Raw genomic sequence first — 22,892 nt, forward strand, 5'->3', positions numbered from 1 at the left:
CCTATCCCCTCTCTGTGGATTTAATATTCTAGATGTCAGTTGGCCTTCTTTGCAATGTCAGTAGGAGGCTTGTCCAGTGGATGAGGTTTGTTTTGGTATTTGGTCTGTCTTACTTCTTTCCCCTTCTGTTAAATAAGACCATTATGATTTAACATGCTAGACTGCAATAAGTTCCCCTAGGATTCAATACTAGAGGAGGTGTAGCTTACAGCACAATTCTAGGCTATAGTGTTCCTTCTGACTGTCCATTTGGTCTGACTCCAGTGTGGTTCTGTGGCACCAGAAAGCACCAGGGATTGAAAGGCAGGAGCCAGGGCTGGGAGGTGAGCCTCATATACCAGTCTCTTCAGTTCCTGAGATTACATACAACCTCCCCCTCCTTTAATGCATTCAAGGTCACAAATGCCAACTGTGGACTCTGAGACACTGCACTCTACACCAAGGACAGAGAGACGACCAACACATTGCCTACTCTCAAGGGCCCAGGTTCAAGAGCGCAGGCAATTGAGTACAACACCTCTTATGGGGTGACAGAGGAGATGAAGCTAAGTGTTGGGGAGACAGAGCTGGTGGTGGGGACTGAGTCTGCCCTCGGGGCTCCCAAGGCCTCTTCAGAGCCCAAGCCTGCAGGCTGCAATGGGAGCCACAAGCCACACGTGGCAAGTGAGCAAGGCAAATTTGGCTGGTCTGAGTTAAGAATAAAGTGCACCCAACTATACTCAATATCTTGTAATAACCTATAATAGAAGACAATGTAAATATATATATATATATAAATATATATATATATGTATAACTGAATTACTTCATGATATGCCTGAAAATAACATAGCACTGTAAATCAACTATATTTCAATAAGAATTAACATTTTTAAAATACATCCAAATTTCAAAGAGATTGGGAATGCAAAGAATCTGATTAATGATATTTAAAAATATCAGTTACATGGGGAAATGCTAATATTTTGGATATACTGAGTTAAGTAAAACATTGCACGTGTGCTCTGCGTACGTTCTCAATAGCTTCAGTCATGTCCAACTCTTTGCAACCGCATGGACTGTGTAGCCCTCCGTGCTCCTCTGTCCATGGGAGTTTCCAGGCAAGAGTACCTGAGTGGGTTGCCATTTCCTCCTCCAAGGGATCTTTCTGACCCAAGGATTGAACCTGAGTCTCCTGCATCTCCTGCACTGGCAGGTGGATTCTTTACCACTGAGCCACCAGGGAAGCCCAAGTAAAACATTAATATTAATTTCCTGTTTCCTTTTACTTTTCTCACCATGTCTACTGGAAAATCTGAAATGAACCATGGATTCTATTACTTGTAGCAGGAAGTTCTGGTCACCAGCGGACGCTTGAGAAAATCCAGTAGGCTGTCTTGGGGTGTTGCGGATGAGAGGGGAGAAGGAGCCATAGAATGAGAGAAGGGAAAACACAGGGGACCTCACGAGGGGCTGCAAAGAGAAGAGGTTGATGGTGTGTGTGCTCCCTGAAGAGCACTTATCATTGGATTCATCTGCAGCAGACACACCACTACATGAAGGCCAAAACAAGGACAACAGTCACATCATCAATAAATGAGAAGCAGGCTCTGGTTTCCAGGGAGCCATGCTCTACTGGGACCAGACCGACCAGTCAGCCTGTCTTCATTCCATCTGTGGCTTGTCATCTGGTCCCTTTGCCTTCTCACCTGCAGAGGGGGCCTGAAAGGAAACCACTCTGCTTACTCTGCTTACTCTGTCCCCCTTTTCAGCCTTCATCTGCTCCAGCATTACAGGAGGCTCCCGTGGCAGAAGCAGCCACTAGACCAACTTTGTCAACAGAGAGGCTGAGGGCCGTCAGGACTGACAGAGGCTGGGAGTCTCCCTAGCCAGGTTTCATGTCTCACACAGTAAGAGGAACGGGCGTGGAGGCTGCAGGAAGGGGCAGTGATGCAGATCAGGGTTCAGCCTTTAATTCCACCCTCACCACTTGGCAGCTGGGTGAAGAATAAGTTCCTTCTCTGAACTTCACTCAGGACAGCTTAAAACAGGGCTCATCATGCATGTCTCTGGGGCTGGTTGGCTATGATGTGCTTTTCAGAAAGGACTGGCACATGGTGAGCACAATAAATGGTTGCATGTGATACATGGTAAACACTCAACAATGGCTATTACCGTTCTTCCAGATTACAGCTTTTAAGCAGGTTTTTAACCTGGAGTGTATGGAGCCGGGGGAAATCCACAGATGGAAACTCTTGAAATCAGATACACAGTGTGTGTGTGTGTGTGTGTGTGTGTGTGTGTACATCTTTTTTCTCTAAGGAAAGAATCTATCGCTTTCATCATAGCCTCAAAAGGCTCTCAGACTCAAAACAGGTTAAGAAACATTCTATGGCTTCCAAAATCTTTAGCTCATTTTGTGTATTCTTAGTATATGTTTCAGAGTGGTTCTCAGAATGAAGCCTCTTCAATGTCTGTTCAAGAGACCTACGCATTACACACAAGAGGACAACCTCTGTAAGAGGTCTCTATTGTCTGGCCATAGCAGAAGCAGAAGAACATGATGGGAATGCCTAAGGTAGAAATTCATCTTGATTTCAACTACCTATAGAACTGGTGTCCTTACTTCTTTAAACACATCTTTTCCCATAGTGTTTCTGACATAACGGATGGCCAAGGGAGGCAGCTGGAATGTTTTACTCTTAGGAAGTGGTCACTTCATTTTAGAGAAACAACGAAAGCATTATAACAGATGACTCAGAAGAGCCCAATCAGAGATGGGGTCTACTCCTTAATGGCCCAGCTGAGGGTCTGGCAGCTTTTCAGTCCCCAGGAAGGGAGAGCTTAGTGGCAAGCAAGCTGCTTCAACTCTTTACATGTTAGTTCTCTCAGATGGAGAGAGAGGATGATAACTTAGTACCTCCTTCCTAGAGCCTCTGTGAGGATTCACTAAGAATAACTGGAATGCCTCTGAGCTGGCAAGTACCCAACACAGAGTAAGCACCTCAGATATTAATTAATAGATAGCCTCTTTACAGTAGGAAGAAAAAATATTCCTCATCTGATCTCTGAGCCATAGATTCCAGCCTTGATATTCACTTTGGGCCACTTGCATTTTTCCAGCTCTTTTCTAAGGTAGCTTTTAGTGACCAAGTAGGAAACAAGCAGTTGGGAGAACTGACGGAAAAGTGTCTGAGCAGCATTTTCAAAAGTAACCTGTCTTCATGTCCAATGTTCCGAGAAGCAAATGTGAGAATCAAGTTAAAGGAAACAGAATCAAGTTAAGGTGATCTAAAAAAAAATCACCTTAAAAACCTGAAGGTTAACAACTCAGTACACATATCTCATTCATTCAATTAAAAAAACATCCCTATGAGAGGCACTGTTACTAAGCACAGAAATATACAAAGACGAGGAAAGGCAATGCCTTGCTCCAGACGTTCAGAGCAACGGCACAGACAGAAAGTATACCCAGTGCTGTCCCACAGGGTCAAGTCCAAGGCAGGGCCTTGGACCAGCAAAGGTTTCTCGAAAGAGTAACACTTGAGTTGTGTCAGGAAGGAGGAGCAGCTTTTCACTAGGTCAAGAAAGGAGAAACAATACTCCACAGAGACCACAACAGATGCAAAAGCATGAAAATGAGAGAGAAAATGGACACTTGGTGACCTTGAGTGCTAGAGAGGTCATCACAGCATGGGGAATTCGTGGGCAGCTAGAAGTCACTGCGCACCCTCCTCCCATCCATCCGGTGTTCAATAGGAGGCAGGGCACACATCATGGGGAACCCCAGACTTCATGGTCAAGAGCTTGGGCTTCTTTCCCAGAGCTATGAAATTTTGAATGGTTCTTTTTTTTTTTTTTATTGAGAAACAGCTGACATATAACATTACAATAGTTCCAGGTGCACCATATAATGATTTGATATTTGTATATATTATGAAATGATAATCATAAGAAGTCTAGTTAAAATCTGTCACACAAACTTACAACATTTTTCCTCGTGGTGAGTTTTTAAAACCTACTTTCTTAGCAACTTTCAACTATGCACTATAGCATTATTAACTATAGTCACCAGGCTGTATATTATAGCCCCATGGCTTTCATTTTACCGCTGGAAGTTTGTACTATTTGGCCATGGACACGTGGTTCAATTTTAACTCTTTGCTCTTTAGAAGGGACTCTCAGGTAGTGGCGAGGAGAACGGCTCGGCAGGGAGAGACTGGGAGCAGCATTTCAGAGGTGACTTGTGAGGAGTGAAGGAGTTAAAAACAGTGATGACCTAAACCAGGGGTTCTCAGCCTCCAGGATTTAATGCCTGATGATCAGAGGTGGAGCTGATGTAACAATAATAGAAAGAAAGCACACAATAATTGCTATGTGCTTGAATCATCCTGAAACCAACCACCCCCCACCCTGACCCTAGTCCTTGGAAAAACTGTCTTCCACAAAACTGGTCCCTGGTGCCAAAAAAGTAGGGGATCGCTGATCTATGCCGACGTAGGGAAAAAGAGTAAGACTGAGAGATGGATTCGGAGGCCCTGGTGAATGATTAGGTGGAAGTGGAAAGGAAGATGGTCAGACCAGGGCCATCCTCAGGTTTACGGCTTGGTGGCTTAGCAAGATATACTATGTACTCTAGGGAAAACAGATGGAACAATAGGTATCTGCTGCTTCTGCTTGCACAGCCTCCACTCTCTTCTTTTCAGTATTTTCTCTTTAAAACCCACCCGTTTCCTGCTCTCAGGTCACGGGGTTTAGGAGGGCTTTACTGACCACCCTCCCCCCATAAACCTGCCCACCCTCCCATGCACCTTCCCTGGCACCCAGCCACCCCTCACATTGACTCCCTCCTGCTCCTGAAGGCTCCAGGACAGGACTGCGCCCATCATCAAGGCCGAGCCAAGGAGCATATTCCATCTCTGGCCAAAAAAACTGGTTTGGGCATGAGCATATGATCAAAGTGGTCTAATTAGAGTTAATTCTGAATTATTCTCTTTTCCCACAGGGATTAAGTCTAAAGCTGCTGATAAACATTTTACCACCATGAAGAAGAGAGAAAATCAGAACTTGGTCCTCCCTGAACTTTTCCAACATAGGAGCCAGGATATGTCCCTTCCTTCCTACTTGAACACTGGGTTTCTGTGACTTGCTGCCAAGAGTCCTGACAGATACAAAAAGTAAAGACAACTGTGTTTCAAAAAAACCCCAGGGTCTATTTTTGTAACTGGCATTATAAAAACCTGTATTTCTGTGACACTAGTACCTTAAAACATTTCAGTATACAAAAGGCATTTAGGGGACTTGATAGCCAATTCTTCTATGAATAATGAAAATCCCAGAGAAGGAAATGGCAACCCATTCCAGTATTCTTGCCTGGGAAATCCCATGGACAGAGGAGCCTGGCGGGCCACAGTCCATGGAGTGGCAAAGAGTCAGGCATGACTGAGCAACTAAACCACCACCACCAGTACCTTAAAACATTTCAATCTACAAAAGGTATTTAGGGACTTTATAGCCAATTCTTCTGTGAATAATGAAAATCCAGACCAGACTGCTTTAGAAAATGTTACTGTGGCAGATAATGGCACATTCACTCACTAATGTTTATGGAATATCTTCCGGGATATAAAAAAGTGTGGGCTCGGGTTTGAGCTGGTCCATCCCAGGCCCTTCCATAAAGCACAGCTGTGTGTGCTGCTGAGTCGAATTGTGGGATATGAGTGAGGCCAGATGTTTCAGGCCAGCCTGACAGCTGCACTCTATGGTAGGGAGGCCACCTGAATTTCAGACAGGCCACCTATAAAACAAGGCTGGCGAAGCAGCACCTCCACTGAACCCTCAGGTGAAAGACAGAAAAGAACGTGTTTTGCATTCCTCTTCCCACTAATAAAACATCCACTGACGTTTACAGAGGAGCCTACACTGTGCTGGCTCTCTCCTGCCACTAGCATGGGTGTTAACTGTCACGAATGCACTGGTATCTCTATGTAAATGTGCCGAAAGTGTCACCTCCTACCCTGCCCACCTCCCAGTAGCTGCTACTGCTGCTAAGTCGCTTCAGTCGTGTCTGACTCTGTGCAACCCCATAGACGGCAGGCCACCAGGCTCCTCTGTCCCTGGGATTCTCCACGCAAGAACACTGGAGCGGGCTGCCATTTCCTTCTCCAATGCATGCATGCATGCTAAGTTGCTTCAGTCGTGTCCGACTCTGTGCGACCCTATGGACAGCAGCCCACCAGGCTCCTCTGTCCACGGGATTCTTAGGCAAGAATACTGGAATGGGTTGCCATTTCCTTCTCCTCCCAGTAGCCAGGCCCAAAGAAATCATCAAGTGTTCATCTCTGGCAGGGATTTGTTGGTTCTGCTACCCTGTGTCCATTCTCAATTCTGACAGCAGTGCTCCCAGGTCCTTTGAGGAAGCACCCACCTACTCCCCCATTGTGTGCTATCTGAGCAGGGCTGTCAATGAACGCTTCTGGCTCAGCAGTGTGCCTGCCACTCAAACTAGGCCAAAGGAGTTCTTCCTGCTTTGCTAAGTGCAAGGGCAGAGCCTTCCAAGGGCCGACAGCCAGCTGTGTGCCTCAGGAACAAGACCTTCAGTTTCTACTCCCCAGTGCCCAAGAGGAGTTCCGTTTCTATCCTGAGAATGGTTCTGACTTCCCTTTGACTCTCAGGATATCCTCCAGATTGCATTTGTTTTCTGTTGCTTTACAACTAGAGAAACAACTGTACACAATCCACTGTGATTTAAACACTAAGCAATTGTAACATTCATAATATACTCTGCAGCTTATAAAGCAGTCTCACGTTCATTTATCTCTTTTAATCAATCTTCCTGGCACTGAATTTTTCACCTCCCCCCAAATAAATCACTTATTGATTTCTCTATTTCTCACAACAGCACAATCATTCTTTCAGTCACTTAAGCTTTTTTAAATCTCATAATGATTCTGACTCTAGGCTTTCGCTAACCTTGTATAATCAGTCACCTAATTCAAAATATGGGATGTCCCAGATCGATCCCTGCTTCCTATGTGGCACTAGTGGTAAAGAACCCACCTGCCAATGCAGGAGATGAAAGAGATATGGATTCGATCCCTGGGTTGGGAAGATCCCCTGGAGGAGGGCATGGCAATCCACTCCAGTATTCTTGCCTGGAGAGTCCCATGAAGAGAGGAGCCTGGCCGGCTACAGTCCATAGGATCACAAAGGGTTGGACAGGACACGACAGAACGACTTAGCCCAAATGCACAGATCAATCCCTTCCTTTCCTTCCTCTCTGCCTCCACCTTTGTCAGAGCCTTCCTCACCCTTCAACAATGGATTGCTGACTCTGCTACCAGCCTACTGTCTCCAAACCATCCTCACACCACTAGCATAGGATATAGCTAAAATTTTATTATCGTTGTCATTCCTTTTCTTTCTGTGGTTTACAGAACAAAGATTACAGGACAATGATTTATAGGGCAATTCCCTAACCTCAATTCTGGGCTGTCTCCAAGTATACTAGCTTACAGTACACTATCCCTCAGCACAAAAACATTGGCTGGAACAATTATTTTCATACACATACTAGGTTGAAAAAAAATTGCCACAAATTTTTGCAGCTCCCACTGACAGCAACTGGAGTCTTTCAATACCCTCTTGAATCTGGGGAGACCCTGTGATTTGATTTGGCTGAGGGGAAGGTATAGCAAATATAATGCAAGCAGAGGCTTAAAAATCACCCTAAACTGGGGTTTGTTCTTTTGCTGCTCTTGGAATACTGCTTGTCTGTCACATAGACAAGCAGGCCCAGGCTAGTCAGCTGGAGAATGGGAGGCCCATGCTACAGTTACTTGTTAACCCGACCTAATAACTATCAGACGTAAATGAGACCATCCTAGATCATCCAAACTACCAGGTGACTGAAGATAACAGAGGAACTCAGCCAAGAGCAGCAGCAGAACCACCTCGCTGAACCCAACTCGAACTACCAACCACACAACTGCAAGCAATAGTCATTTTAAGCAATGATTTGGGGATGGTTTGTTACACAGCAATGGATAACTGAAAAAACATCTAAGCTGACTTGGTTACTTTCTCACGGGAATTCCTTTTCAATTACTGCTCACTGTCTTGGGCAATTAATCATAAAATATCTTCTTTCATGCTTTGTATCATTACTTAATATTTCATGTATCCTATTTTTCCCCTTGTAAGTTCTTTGCGAAGAGACTCTGCATTTTATATTTTTATACCCCATGTATGTACAAAGTGTATATGGGATGACTATTTAGTAATCAATCAGCACTTTCCCAGGACCCAGCTGTCAATCATATCAATTAAAAATAAAAAAAATTAATCATGTCAACACATATTTTGATCAATAATTTTAAAAGCTTAAAAAAGGAGTGATAAGATATAAAAATTATAAAATATAAAATCCGGTTATCTACAGGCATAAATCACGCATAGTATATATATTAGTAACCACTCATTGAATCATTTCCAGAAAATTAATTCTTGCAAGTAGAATCTGCACACCAATCTAAGGGGCACAAGGAAACAAGCACGTAAAGGTAACAGTTTCACAGAAGCAAATGTTTGATTTTCATCAGGAAATTATTTTTCTCCCAGGACACCTATTTCTCCTATGTGGTTTGCAACCCTAATCTGACAGACTGCCAAAAACAAACTTTCTATTCTAAGAGTGTCGCTTGATTCTCTTGTTGCTATTCAATTCAATTAGATTTTTGCATTTAAAAGAAAAATTCTCTTGTGTTTCTTATAATGATGCACCTGCTCCTTGGGAGATTTCCTCTTTTGACAAGAAATGCCTTCAATCTGGCAAGAAAAATGACTCTAGGCTTTCTCTGATAATATCAAAGATCATTTGTTTGTATTAGATGTTTATGTGGGTTTTCCTCCTCTTAAGAGCAGTAAAATACTGCTGCAATTCCCTCCAAGACAACAGGGCACAGAAAGTTTCTTGGCCTCTGTTCTGAATTTCCACTGTACACCTGCACAAGAACAGCTAGTTGAAAGTAGCGGAGCTATGACACAGTAGACAGAGAAATTCATTTGCCTTAGTCCCTTCCTTTTGGATATCCATACACAGTTCTGTTCAGTTCAGTCGCTCAGTCATGTCCGACTCTTTGCGACCCCATGAATCGCAGCACGCCATACACAGTAGTAAATGTCAAATCAATAACTGCAGCATCATTTCAGATATACCATATTGTAACCTTTCCTCATGAAATGCTTGCTCTAAATAAAATGAAGTTTATGTTCAAAGCTGTATTATTTATTTTTTTATATTTTATTTCTAACTGAGATGTCCAAAGATCCTTAAGAGAAGCACCATCTTCTTTCTGTGTCTAGACCTAAAACTCCTACATATTTGGGTAATCTTCAGTTAATACTGCCTTCCAGAGAGACTTCTGCAATGGGGACAAAATGTCACACTTTTTCAAATAAAGGGCACCTGAAGGGTGTCTCCCTTCATTCCAGCCAGGCTGAACGTAATTTAACGTTGAGATGCATCAGAAATACCCAACAGACATTCTCTAGATGTGAACCCATTAGCATACTGCTTTCCTAAACCTTATCCTCTCTGCCTTTGAAAATTTCAATATATACAAATGAAATACATATTTCAACCCATTTCCAGCTGGGACGTCCGCTCCATAATAAGAGAAATAGGTTTTTTGCCTTTCTGCAGATTCAGCAGGGAAAGCCATGCTTGAAAATGATGTGTTTAGAGTGACACCTTGGAGAACTGACATACTCTGCACACATGCAATCCTCATAAACCTCCCCAGACAGCCCTTATTTCATTTTGCACACTGCACCCTGGCTGGGCTCCACAGCACATGGTGTGTGGTGAGACTGTCCTGCAATGGTTCTCCCTTCCTCGCAGCTCTTTGATGGACACTTGTCAGTAATAGCCAGGAGGAGTGGGGTCCAGGCACCAGCAAGTGAAAAACGGGCCCCGACAGTAAGCTTCCTTAATTAACTTTCCCAAGGCAAGCCTGTTCCCACAGGAAAAAACACCACGTTTCCCCTCTCCTAGCGGTCCATTGAAAATGAGCAACAATGCTGTTGCCTTTTTGTTTCCTAAAGACTTTCTTCCCCGCAAGCAGTAGCGTGTTCCTCAAAGAATGCTAGTATTTCCTGTGGAAACTGTATGGCTGCCAGTAATGGCTCATAATTTTCCCTCTTTTCCTTTCGTAAAAATGAAATAAACAAAACGTGGCATTTGACAATAGCCAAATTACCAGTCACCTCGCTTACCACCTGCAGATGAGAGACATCATCGCGAAAGGAGGCCAGGGGAGAAACACTCCTGGCTACAATTGACCCGGACGAGCGGCGGACACAGGACAGCGCCCGAGGTGGTGGTCGGAGCCCTAGAGGACCGGGCAGCCAGGGGGCCGCGGTGCCCAAGAGCGAGGGGCTCCCCTTGGGCCGCGCGGCAACCCCAGGCGTCCCTCTTTTGCGATTACTATTATTATTGTTGGTACCGTTTCTATTACTATTACTTCGTCCCTGGTTACCTCAGTTCTTAGGAGCCCCGGCACTGCCCATCCCTGCCTCCCACACCATCCCAGGTGGCAGGAAGAATAAGAACCACACGAAACCGGCAAAGGAAAAGAGCAATCCTTTGGAACCTGAGGTGGGGGCTCCTCCCCCCTCCCTCAAGAAGAAGAGAAGCCGCTTGGCAGGCGCCGCCAACGTTACTATAGAGACCTCCCCCGAAACCCTTTCTGCAGAGGCACCGCCGCCACTCGAGCCGCCGGGACTCGCTGCACAAAGGGGGCCCCCCCGGGGCTCGCGGCGGGGCGGGGGTGACCCCCGCCCGGGTCGCCCGGTGCAAACTTGGAAAAGGCTCAGTCGCTCGCGCCTTCGCGCCCCACCCCCGTCTCCCCGCGGCGTCCACCCCGGGACCTGGACTCACCCCGGGCGCCCGGGGCTGGGGCTGCTCAAAAATGCGGACGGACGGACGGACAGATGGACGGCGGCGGCGGGAGCAGGAACCGCGGGAGCCGGCGGGCGGCGGAGGCGCTGCAGCGGCCCCGCTACGTCACAATGCGGCCGGGCCTCCGGCGCCTCTCCCCCCCGGGCCCCTCAACGGGCGCGCGGCAGCGGGAGGAGGGCAGCTCCGGGGCGGCGGGCTCGGAGCTGGCGCTGAGGGACGCGGAGCGCCGAGCGCGGCGCACCGCCGGGCGGGGGCGCGGTCTCCACGGCCCGGGCCGCCGCGCCCTCCCGCCGCCGCCGCGCGCCCGGCGCCCGCCCCCCGGCCCGCGAGCCCGGCTCGGCCTGACTGACGGCGACCCTCCCCCGCCCTCCCCGCGGCGCCCTACGCGCGGCGGCCCCCAGCCCCGGCCGCGCCGCCTCCTCGTCCGCGAACCTGCTCTTTTCTTCTTTACCTTTGGCTCTCACACCTCTGTGTCTTTGCTGCTCAACTGGCTGTCTCCGATCTCCTCCCCTCCCACTTTTTACCCGCTTTCTCCTCCGCCCCCCACCCGCGCTGGGCGGCCTCTACCCCCCACCCCCGGGAGATGAAATCGCCCCTCACCGTGATCCCTGCGTCAACCGCTGCCATCTCATTGGTCCCCAACCCATCCAGGGTTCCAGCCTCGGCCGGGCAGAGACACTCGGGGAGGGGGCGACGGAACGTGGGCACGGTCCTGGGAAACTGCCCTGCTTCGGGAGCCCCTTGGCAGAGGATTTTGCGTTGGCACAGTCCTAAACTCCAATCCTCCCCGCCCGCCCCCAACCCGGTCTCGCCCACCCTCGAGGACTTCGCCAAGGAAGGAAGGCTGAGGGGTCTTTGCCCGGAATGTTCCGTGCTTGAGTATGGGTGGTGGATGGAGGAGACTGGTCTGAACTGATGGTGTTTCTAATTCAACAACGTTTAATACAACGACGGCCCTTTAGTAATATTAACTTTACTCTCAGCAGCTCTGTCTTAATTGGGAGAGGGCGGAGAGCTGCTGGATGAGGCATCCGTCAGTCAGCACTGGTGACTGACTCCTTCCTTATTTCCGAAGTGAAGTCTGGAGGAGTGGAACCACTGATGCTAACCTTGGCTCGCGATCGTCTCGCTCTTGCCCTTTGGAAAGCTTTTAATGGTTTTTAAGAAGTCTCTTTCCCCACCCCGGGAGAGATGGCTCAGAGAAGCTCACTCAGCAAAGCCTTTGAGGGCCACTCTCCTGCTCCTGGGTATGGCCGCTTGTCTGATGCTGCTCCAGAGAAAAGTGTGAGGAAGCAAGTTCTCTCGCCTGTCTGCTTAGGGGCCGCCTGGTTCCCTTGCCAACTCCGGAGGACAAGAGTGGCGCAGCAATCCTGGGAAATTTGACCCCATCTGGGTTAGTGGCGGTGAGATATAGCCTGTGTAAGGCTGTCACTGAAAACATATTACCAGTAAAAAAGGAAGGGCATGGTTGTTTAAAAACTGTGGTTGCCTGGATGACTAGTGTAGTGCCTACGAGGTCCGGGGGCTGCTGTGTTGGCGCTGCAGGGAAGAGGCCCTTGTACTATTCGGAGGACACACCCAGCCCTCCCTGCCCTGGACCTCTTTGGATGAGGAAGTACATAGTCTCTGAAATAAGGACTGTCTTGAAGACCAGAAGAAGACATTTCACATGATTTTGATCCCATTTCCGATTGAGAAACTAAATTTCTCTCTCTGCTGTCTTACATAAACAGCCAAAAGTATGTTCTGCCGGTGTGGTAATTTGTTTACTGTAATTTATCATATATAAGACTTTAAGTACATACATGGAAAGTGGCTTAACAATTTGAAAATACCCACTATCCCTCAGAAAATATAAAATCAGATGACATCATATGGCACTAAAAAATACTTGAAAATATTGGGTTTAATTCTTTCACATCTGGTTAAAATAAAAATGCCTCTCTTTTTTTTTTTTTTTTTTGCCTACTATAAACTCTCAGAAAAGCACATCTTGCTTCCATCCAGTAGATATGGATGGAGTTGGTGTCACCCTTGATATGTTCTATACACAACACACTTTTATTGCCATCCTCTTAAATATTTTGACAGCCTGCTTTTGAAAAATCAAATTTTAACACTGAAGGAGTAATTTTTTGAAGGCTATCTCCTTCCAACTGCCTTAAACATCTAACAGTAAGTAAGCCAGTGTTACCTCAGTGTAAACGGTTCAACAAAGAATGGGTATGATCCTGTTACATGGACAGAAGACATTGCTGAGGAGAGAAAATATTGGTTTTGTGTAGCGAAGGAAGAGCATGCTATACTCTAAAAAAGCAGTCTTTGAGACATTGTTTCAGAAAATTTCCCCTGTTTTTTTTTTTAATTTCTTTTGTTATGGTTCATTCTAACATGTTTTTGATTACATATTTACCATTGTTTCCCTGTGATTATTTTTACACTGTGCCTTAAACCTATGCTTATACACACAGGCAATCAGTTTGCTTTCACTTGGACCATTTGTTGGTTTGCTTCTCCTGTGCACAGTCTTGCCAAATCCTAAACCACAAACTGATACACCAAAGTGTGGAAGTAGTGAAGTAACTGGAGTTGAAACAGAGCTGCTAGATTTTAGATTGGATGGCAAGAAATCCGGCTTTCTCAAAATAACGTTGACTTTTTATCAAGTTATAAGTTGCTCTGCCCACTCCTTCAGTGGCTTATTACTACCAACTACTCTCTGATACTCAGTTTTCTATTCAAGCAGCTGCCTCTACAGGCTAGTACTAACTATGGAATGGCTTAGCAGCCATAGCTACTAGATCATTTACCCCTTTTTAGAACTCCCAGGCCTGTCACAGCTTGGAGTGTGCAACTCTTAGAGCACTTATTTCTGCTTCATGTCCTTTTCTTCTTCCCTACTATTCAGTTGTCAGTTTCCATTCATGCCAGGGAGTTCATATTACTCATATTTGGATCTTCATCACTAAGCAGATTTTTATATTCAAGAGTTAGCTACTGAAAATAATTAGTACAGAAATTCATTTCACTGTAAATCATCTGCCAAAGAGCTGCCATGTAATTATTCATTCAATTATTACAATTAAACAGCTGCCTCTTTCTTTTTACCCAGTTTCCATAATATATCTTTATTGTGCTACAAAAATTGAATAAACCTGCTACAACACTGCCAACGATCAAATAGAAACTATTCTTTTTTCTTTTCTTTTTCCCATTCTTTAAGTGTTGGTTTGCTTAATAAGACATCCAACTCTGCATGACAAGCTCTGATTTTTATTTCTCATTGCAGAGTGTGAATCACTGAAGAAAGCCCTGTTTGGGGTCCTTTCTGACTTCTGGTTGGAACCTATAATTCAGTTGGGCCCATGCTTTTGGGCTTCCCAGGTGGCTTAGTGGGTAAAGAGTCCACCTGCAATGCAAGAGACGCAGGAGACATAAGTTCTATCTCTGGGTTGGGAAGATCGCCTGGAGAAGGAAACAGTAACCCATTCCAGTACTCTTGCCTGGGAAATCTCATGGAGAGAGGAACTGGAGGGGTATAGTTCTCCTGGGGTTGCAAAGAGTCTGACAAGACTTAGCACCTAAACAACAGTGTATCAAGAATCAGATCATACTTCACATGCAAATATAAGTGTATCAGTCATGATAGGTTAGGTTATACTATAGTAACAAACATTCAGGCAACAAGAAGCCAAAACTTCCACAGCTCATTAAAAATGCATTTCTTGTTCTCGCTATATGGTAATTCCAGATCAGCAGCATCTCTGCTTCACATCTTTTTCACTTTAAGACCAGCCTAATGAAACAGCCACTAACAGCAATATTGCTGGTCACTCTAGTGAGGGAAAACGAACTTGAAGGTCTTATATGGGAAATTAAATACTCCAGCTCAGAAATTATACAGGTTATTCCTGCTTACAATTCATTGGCCACAACTAGTCATGTGGCTCCACTTCTCACAAGACGACAAGGAAGTGCATCCTACAATATGACCAGACATTTGGTAAATAATAAGATGAGGCGGTATGAGCGTACTACACTTGACTGTAGATCTCATAAAACAGGAGAAAAGTCTTCATGCATTTTACAAAAAGCCATAGAGCTGAAGTATAGAAATAGATGATGAACAGAAGTATAAACTCTATAGCAGCTCTAACTTCTGAAATAACCACAAAATCAAGAGCAAATAAATGTGACTGACAAAGAATGATTAGGAATCGAACTTTTGAACATTTTTGAATATCTTCAGACAAACTTTAAACTTCTTTACATACAGCTTATCTTTGCTATGAAAGTGAAAGTGTTAGTTGCTCTGTCATGTCCGACTCTTTGCAACCTCATCAACTGTAGTCCGCCAGGCTCCTCTGTCCATGGGAATTCTCCAGGCAAGAATACTGGTGTGGCTTGCCGTTTCCTATTCCAGGGGATCTTCTTGACCCAGGTACTAAACCTATGTCTTACGTGTCCTGCATTGGCAGACGGGTTCTTTACCACTAGCATCAAGTGGGAGGTCTATACTTACGGGTATTTGTATGCCTGAGCTGAGTCTGATTAGGAATTTAGCATTCTCACCTGACCTGTTTCTATGATCACATCTTCACTTTCTAGTGATTTTTTTCCCTGCAATATTTCTTCTTTTTTCTCTTCTTGGAGCAAGTTTTAGCCTTTTGCTTCATTTTAGCACTTCTAATAAAGTTAAAATTGGGGAGGGGGATGAAATTCAAGCCCAGCAGCTTAGCTGCTTATGATATTGCAATGTCAGTAGAAGATTAGGTATAGGAGTAATTTTATGCATTGTTAATCTGATTTGCTGAGATTATCGTGAAATTCCATTTAATCCTGTTACTGTACTTTACTCATCCTTACAGATCATTGGCAATTTTATTGTTGGGATTTTTAAATGGGAAAAATTAGACCATGCACAAAGTTACAATGAGATGAATGTCTTGCCATTTGTTCTGAGACACCCTGGGGCAAAAACATACCAAAAACAAACAAACAAACAAACAACTATCCATTAGGCATTAAGGGGTTTTCAGTAAATCAACTGATTTGGGACTGTGATCTTTCCCCTGTGTTCCGCTTTCATAACAAGCTACCAGCAGGGTACAAAAGTTGGTGTAAAGATACCTAGAGGAGCTCTGGATTCAAACTCTATACAAGTATTCATGGCTAGATTTAACTATAATTACTTTAACCCAGTAGTCAGATTTGTGCATGTTTGTGCTTTATTCTACCTAAAGTTTATTTGGACACACTATTCATGTTGGCCTTGAGAGACACTGCCCATTCTTAAGCTTCATCTGCAAACCTGCAGTTGTGATTTCAAAGTGTTGTTTCTGCAGCAACCTGGGTTCAGTGGACTGGTCTTTTTCTAGGGACTCCACTTACATCATCTTCAGTAGGTCCCTTTTTCCTGGATACTTTTTAATGGAAAACCTCTTCCCTCCAAGAGTGGCTTTTTGCCTTCAGATCTACTTGAATTGATCTTCCTTTGAGTCACAGCACATCTCACTATGGGGTTTCCCTGATGGCTCAGATGGTAAAGCATCTGCCTACAATGCAGGAGACCCAGGTTTGATCCCTGGGTTGGGAAGATCCTTTGGAGAAGGAAATGACAACCCACTCCAATATTCTTGCCTGGAGAATTCCATGGAGAGAAGAATCCAAAGGACTATAGTCCTTGAGGTTGCAAAGAGTTGGACACAACCAAGCTACTAATGCACACACACATCTCACTATGTGTCCATTGAGCCTCTGCTCTGAATCTGTTTGCTATTGACAATGGTGAAAGTGCCTAAGCCCTGTGCTCCCACATATTAACAATCATTGGGAAGTGTACCCACCTTATTGTGTTCTGGGCAATGGCTTACCACAAAAAGCCTCCTCCCCGTGACTTTGATAAAACCCACGGTCCACTCTTTCTAATGACTTCATAAGATTTGCACATGACTCTTTTGTTTACCCAGGACAAGCCTAAACACAGATTTTCCTCTTTCTGCCTGAATGTGCTGACAAGACCAGACCCAGACCCTCCAACTTCCCATTCTTTGTCTCATGAATGAATAGCTGAGATTACAACTGTGGGTCCCTCTGAAACTTCCTAGACACAGAGAAAAATGTTTCCTGTTCAGCTAACTGACCTAGACTTCCTCTGATTACAACCATCCCAAATGTAAATCATCTCACTTGTAACATGTCTGTCCTTCCCTACAAAGTTCTAATGCAACATCACCCATCAGAAACACTCTGGTACTCAGGGCTGGGGTGTTCTTATTTCAAGAGCCTGAATAAAATCATTCTTACTTGGCTGTTTTTTGTCTTTAAAATCATCCTTTCCCCCTTTTAAATTCTAGAGTCTCTCCCATCTTCATTAATAGCTCTCCAGTCACTGATGTAAACTGACATTGAATCTATTCTAATGTATCTCTTTTACGTTTTCAAGATTTTACTACAGTATATAATCTGTGTGCTTCCCAGGTGGCGCTAGTGGTAAAGGACCTGCGTGCCAATGCAGGAGACCAAGAGACTCTGGGTTGGACAGATACCCTTGGAGGAGGACATGGCAATCCTCACCAGTATTCTGGCCTAGAGAATCCCATGGACAGAAGAGCGTGGAGTAGGGGGAGTACAATTCATAGGGTTACAAAAAGTCGGACATGACTGATGCAACTTAGCATGCACATAATCTGTATTTTGAATATTGCTATGATATGTATGTGCTTGGATTCAGAGTTTTTATTGTCTTTATGAGTAATACACCTTTTTTTCTCCTCTGTTCTACCTCAGCACCGGAAACATGCATTTGGAGATAACTGGATGGCTCTACAGATTTCCATGGCTATGAGATGGAGTAAAGTGATTTAGAGTTTATGAGGATTAAAAGTATAATAGACTGGTCTCTGACTTGATCTTTAATCAGCTTCTAGGGATTAATAGAACAAAAAGTTTTCCCGCTTGGATAAGTCATGCAAAGACATTAGAATTTGTTACCTCTAAGTACAGAAGAAAGCTGTCAGTGAATGAAATGCATAAGTAATTATAATCCCCACTGTTCCAAACCAGAATAAATCCTATTTCCAAACAGTTTTGGTGCAGAAAGTCCAGTTCTGAAAATGAAGGAAGATATTCAGTCTTCCTAGATATGACTATCTTACGAGTTTTACTTTCTTCTATAAATTTATAGCTTCCAGTTTCCAATTCCTCGTCCTGGGAACATATGGTCCTCTTTAGAAGAAATCAAGGAAAGAAAAGCTAAATACATATTGGACAGGATGAGAAAAGCTGATGGCTGATGAAAAACGGTCCTTGTAAAGCATGGGAAATGTTTTAAAGGCGGTTTGTGGGAAGAATACAGAAAGATGTAATTGTTGATAGACTGAATGCTTTTAAACTCAAAGTCCAAAGTAACCCTCAGTATAAAGGTTAAGCACCCTGATCTGGGAGTCAGACCTCCTGGGATTAAATCCCAGCTTCCCTTCTTACCACCTTCAAAGTCACTTCATGTGTCCAGGCCTTACTTTTCACAGCTATGAAATGAGAGGTTATAGTACCTACTCAAAAGATTGTTATCAGCATTAAATAAGCTAATATTCTAAGAAGAATTAAAAGTAAACAATTAAAAGTTTAAATAAGTATTTGTTAAATAAATGAACTCTAGAAAACCTATGGCACCTGGGTGAATTCACTGGGAAAAAATGGACCGTAGAGCTCACTGCTGCTTTGTTGGATGGAAATATCCCTATTTCTCTACTTGTGTCATGGCATTAAACAGCACTAGAATTCTTTTTTTCTTAAACTACAATAATAGTACATCCTAGATTGCTATATGGCATGTGTATAGTTGTCCACAAACTTACTTTTATTATAATCATTTAGATCATGTGACATTGAGAAAATCTTTCATTTCATGTTTTAGTATTGCCATTGGTTCTCTGACAATTTAAAGTTTAAAAAAACTTTTAGCCTCCAATTTCACATTTAACTTTGGTTTGTAAATAGCATTTAACATTCAACTGAGACCTCCAATGGTGATTTGACTAATAATTTAGAAATAGACGAAGAGGAAATACTTTTAACAATGAAACATTTTTAGTGAGAGGAGTATCTTCCACATTTAACTCTAGGGCTGTCAATATGATTTTGAGATATTATCACTATAGCGATATAAATGGAAAAATACAGTCCTTGGAAAAATGCAAGGTACTTGGTTACATATTTATGCAAATATTTGAGCATTTGCTGTGCACTAGGCACTGTGTTACCCACTCCAGTACTCTTGCCTGGAAAATCCCATGGGTGGAGGAGCGTGTTAGGCTGCAGTCCATGGGGTCGCTAAAAGTTGGACAAGACTGAGCGCCTTCACTTTCACTTTTCACTTTCATGCATTGCAGGAGGAAATGGCAACCCACTCCAGTATTCTTTCCTGGAGAATCCCAGGGATGGGGGAGCCTGGTGGGCTGCCGTCTATGGGGTCGCACAGAGTCGGACATGACTGAAGCGACTTAGCAGCAGCAGCAGGCACTGTGTTAATTGTTGAGGATCTTGGAGAGAATAGACACACTAGACTGATCTTATAGGTAGTCAATAAACAAGCATGTTTCAGTGTTGCCAAGACCTATGAAGGCAAAAACAGAATACTGTGGGGAAAAAAGAAAAACAAAGAGGATATACTATAATATTGGGTGGTCAGGGAAGGCGTCTGAAATTTGAAGAAAGAAAAAAGGACAACTATGCCAACAGTGAGAGAAGAGTTCCAGGTAGAAGAACCAGCCCAGACTGCTCAGTATCAATCCATTGACCATGCAGAAACCAAGTGTTAAGAGTTATTCTCAAATAACTAAGTGATTTAAGGAGGGCTACTGGGGCTTCCCAGATGGCTCAGTGGTAAAGAACCTGCCTGCCACTGCAGAAGATGCAAGAGACATGGATTAGATCCTTGGGTTGGGAAGATCTCCTGGAGGAGAAAATGGCAACCTACTTCAGTATTCTTGTCTAGAAAATTCTATGGACAGAGGAGCCTGGCAGGCTACAGTTCCTGGAGTTGCAAAGAGTTGGACATGACTGAGCGCATGCACACACAAACACACACACACACGTCATCTACCACTTGGCCTGGTACACACAGATACAAAAGCAAAATCTATCATCAATACCACCATTAACCATGTATTTGGGAAACACAAGTGGATATGTTGACTTATTAAAGTGCTTATAAAACATCTGTGAGAACAATATAACTGCATTGTGCTAATTCCTAGACAGCAAGTCTTCAAAGAAAGTCAAACCTCCTACAGCATACTCCCTAGTGTGGGGATCAAGCAGTGCTAGTGGAAATGTGTGGCCAGGTATAACAGAAAGGAGGTCAATTGTTTCAAAACACTGGAGAATTGAGACTGGAACATAAAACACATTTAAGAGCAAGTCAGCAGAAAATCATGAGGGTGGTGAAAAAAAAATCTATGAGAATCATAAATAATCAGGTAGATGCATTTTAAACACTGTGTTTTCTTATATGGAATTTAACAAGAATTGTGACCTATAAATTTGGAACGCTTCTCCTGGACTCTAACTTTCCACATTTTCTAGAACCATCATGACCTTGGCAATGGCTTTTAGAAGCTACACTGACCAGGGGGAAAGAACATGGAATCTTGGTACAGAATTGAGGAAATGAGGATTTGGGTGGGGGCAAGAAATTCTACTGCTCACAGTATCCTGATACTCAGAACTATATAACATTATTTGAAAGCATAACAGGTCCACAGCAGATGCTCTAAGTGTAACCTACAGGGTCCTTCCAGGGCTACACGGCTCCATACAGCAGCAACTAGTCAGAGGTTGCTCTTGAGCTCTTGAACCATGGCTAGTCCCAACTGACATGTGCTGTTGAGTGTAATAGGCACCTGGATCTCAAAGTCTTAGTGTAGAGAAAAGAACGTAGAATATCCGTTAATAATTGTGTACTGTTGGAATATATGGGTTAAATAATATGTTGAAAATGAATTTCACCTGTAATCTTTTTTTTAATCCAGCTACTTCAAAACTTAAAAATGAATATTTCTCTCACATTATATTTCTATTGGACAGCTCGGTTCTAGGGAATGTGAAAAATCACCCCATCATACCTGCTCCCCAGCATCCATCCTAAACCATTCCATCAAAATGGATGGCAGTGTTGTCAGAGGGTGGGTAGCCAGTTTCAGGTTTGGATGGGAGGTGAGAGATGGATGTGACAGTTACACAGTATTGGAAAAATTAATGCTTGGTAGAAAAACTCATCTATAAGTGTTAGACAATATTTATTGATGTGCTGTAGATGTTCCCAAAGAAGGAAACCAGGAGCATAAAAAATAAAACAAAACACTGTTTTATCCTTGTGCCAAGTGAACGAGGGGCTGCAGAATATTCTGTCCTTCAGATTGCTTTAGATTTTTTTTTAAAAAGGGAGCATGAATAATTCTCCAAAATTATATTGAACCTTCCTATCTTTCTTCTAATACAGCAACTAAACAAGCAGAAAGAAGCCTTTTACAATCAATAATCTAAGGTATTCTAAGCTAATGAGTATTCTGTAAACTTCTTGACAATAGCCACACTCCATGTAGATTATGCAACAGATGTTGATGATGCTTAGCATGACTGAGGATACAGAAAAAAAACTATTGTGTCTTCATACTTGGCTGAAGGAAAAATCTTTTCCCTTGAAAAGATCTGCATAAATGTACTCCCTTAGCAAACTGACTAATATGTCAGGCTTCAAAGTGACCAGACTGTACACTTACTGTTTTACTAATCCTCTGGCTTCCTCTGTTTTGAAATGGTTACAGAAAAGTCCATTTTGGAATATTTTGCCCTTGGCTTTAACACTTGGCAGAAAAGTTCCCTGTTCTCTGCTCTTCCTTGTGTTAGTTATAAAGCTGTTTGTCATCTCCAGTATCCGGAACACCTGCTTTTTTTAAAGGACTGCTGGCTCAGGGAAAAGAACATAAGTTATTTTTATGCAACAACTCGCCAACTCAAGGCTTTTAAAAACCTCATTTGAAACAGTGTTTTCTCCCCCTACCCCTACTCAAATAAAGTATTTTAAAAATAAAAATCTTTCATTTTACCAGCTTCCTTTTGAGATAAACCATTGGAAGGCAAGTGGCAGGACAGTTGGGTAAACCAAATCATGAACCTTTCGATCATAACAGGATACACACGGGAAGAAAAACACAGGCAATCTTGTCTCCCAATTCAGAGAGAGATTTTTCACAGAACTTGTAGAAACTTAAGGAGGAAAAATTTTCAAGAATTTAGGAAGACCAAAAAGATGAGGGTGGCTCTTTTACTTTTTCTTATGGAGAAAGACACAGTTTAAATCCCACGTTTAGTGTATATCTGTTGTTTTAGCCTACTTGGCAGACTTGCTCCCTTCTTGTAACAACTATTATCTTTTCTTCTGGGAACACTCCCTTCCTCAGCTGATAGATGTGTTTATCACTTGACCTGCCTCCCTGGCCATAGTGATGGGCACGTGACCAAGACAAGCCAATCAGAATGTCTCGTCCTCTTGGCCATAGGTTTGGGAGGACTGGTTGCGGCTATTGAAAAAGAAGCATTCCTTCTTGTTCTCTTGGGGCTGTTAGTGCTGAGAGTGATGTAAGACTTGGGCAGTTGTGGCTGCCATCTTTGCTACTCTGAAGAGACCTGACTGAGAATGAAGACAGTATTGAGAAAAGTAGTACTAAGAGATGTAAAAGGAAAGAAATCTTGATGAAAAAATGTAAGCCCCCAGATTTCTTACTTATATGATCACAAAATTCCCATTAAGCTTTTCTTTTCAGCATCATCCAGTTTGAGCTGGGTTTCTGTCTGTTACAATCAAAAGATTCCAGTACAGTATGTTTGAGTGCAAATAAAAACTGTGTCAAAAAAAAGAGAAAGGAAAGAAAATAGAAAGCATAATAAT

General features: G+C 43.5%; 1 protein-coding gene across 23 annotated transcripts in view; it reads right to left on the reverse strand.

Annotated features, from left to right (window-relative positions):
- The window catches only part of SNCAIP (synuclein alpha interacting protein), a 164,648-nt gene extending 152,795 nt beyond the window's left edge, over positions 1-11,853 (reverse strand). For 6 of the 23 annotated variants that reach the window (XR_015167061.1, XM_086410694.1, XM_086410691.1 and 3 more), the window contains exon 1: positions 10,919-11,058. The gene's annotated coding sequence lies outside the window, so the exon portion shown is untranslated. Of the gene's footprint in view, positions 1-10,918; positions 11,059-11,390; positions 11,491-11,539 lie in introns of those variants that run through there. The other 17 variants (XR_015167060.1, XM_086410701.1, XM_086410698.1 and 14 more) reach the window with 10 other exon arrangements.
- Between the last annotated feature and the right edge of the window lie 11,039 nt (positions 11,854-22,892).

The sequence above is a fragment of the Bos grunniens genome, chromosome 7 (assembly GCF_055505025.1).
Source record: "Bos grunniens cultivar Pamir isolate PY7600 chromosome 7, Bosgru_T2T1.0, whole genome shotgun sequence".
Classification (NCBI taxonomy): Eukaryota; Metazoa; Chordata; class Mammalia; order Artiodactyla; family Bovidae; genus Bos; species Bos grunniens.